Genomic DNA, 1,162 nt, shown 5'->3' on the forward strand with positions numbered 1-1,162 from the left:
AAAACTTGGAGGGAGGAAGGCAGCCATGCCCTTTGCATCTGTGTTGCTGCCTCTTGGCCGAAAGCAAACGCTTCCTGAAGCTGTACCACCACCCGAGCATCTCCCACCTCCCGTCCCATCTCTTTTAGCACCCAGGGCATCATTTTGCAGCAGCAGAGCAGCTGTCCCCCCAGGGCTGCAACTTTCCGGCTGAGTTTTTACCTTAAAGCAATGACACTTTATCCACAGGCATGGAAAACAGCAGAAAGCAGCACGCCTACTGCCTCCTCCCAACATCCCCCCTGCCCCGTATTTTTGTTTCTGCGGCAGCAATGCAACCGCCCCATCGCAGCAGTGGGGTGAACGTGGGAGTCCTCACCGCGGATCGCTCCGGCTCCACTTCCTTGCTGCCAGCCCGTCCTCCCAGGGAAAGTGCTGCCCCTGGGTTCCAAACTGGAAGCGCTGAAATGACTTGTCTGTCCCAAAAATGCTTTTTGCTACGCCCCTTTCCTCGCCGGCCAAACCCCCCCCCTTTCCCCGTGGGCTGCAGCCTGGAGTGACGCAGGGGCCGAGGCAGAGGTTTTGCAAAGTTTGGGGTGTGTTTGGGGACGATGATGTTGAGTATTTACAGGGATTTCTCTCTCTGCCCAGCAGCAACTCACAGAGGACCGGGATGGCTCAAGCACATTGTTTATTTTCACATTGATTAAATTTACAGCAGCACTAACGTGGTTCGTGCAGGCAGGGACGTAGAGAGATCCGGACGCAGAACCCAGGCGCGTGCTCCAGCCCTGTGTCCCGGCTTCCATCACCAGCACCAGTGCTTGAGGTAGAAGCGGTAGCGTTTGCTGTAGCTCCCGATGCTTCGCTTCAGGCAAAGTGCCAGGCTGCGGTCACACTCGCAGGAAAGGCGGGCGCACCACGAGCTGCCTTCTGCGGGCAGAGCGGAGCCCAGGGTCAGCCCCAGCTGGGGAGGGGATGACACCCCCTTTGCAAGGGTCCTACTTACTGCAGAAGGGGCTGCTGCCGTGCCAGCCATAGTGGTAGCCCTGCACCTTGGCGTTGCAGTGGTATCTCAGGAGGCTGTCGTAGCAGGTATCGTGCAGCTGGCAGCATCTGTACGGGAGGTCGAGGCTTTGGGAATTGGGGTTTTTTTGCCCCCTACCCTCCAAATTTGAAACCA

General features: G+C 57.7%; 1 long non-coding RNA gene across 1 annotated transcript; it reads right to left on the bottom strand.

The window, feature by feature from the left end:
* Positions 1-651: 651 nt before the first annotated feature.
* LOC129200372 (uncharacterized) lies at positions 652-1,118 on the bottom strand. The gene is made up of 2 exons (XR_008574868.1): positions 989-1,118; positions 652-912 (listed from the first exon to the last, which is right to left on the bottom strand). It is a non-coding gene; the product is annotated as an uncharacterized LOC129200372 (long non-coding RNA).
* Positions 1,119-1,162: the final 44 nt, after the last annotated feature.

The sequence above is a fragment of the Grus americana genome, unplaced genomic scaffold (assembly GCF_028858705.1).
Source record: "Grus americana isolate bGruAme1 unplaced genomic scaffold, bGruAme1.mat H_79, whole genome shotgun sequence".
Taxonomy (NCBI): domain Eukaryota; kingdom Metazoa; phylum Chordata; class Aves; order Gruiformes; family Gruidae; genus Grus; species Grus americana.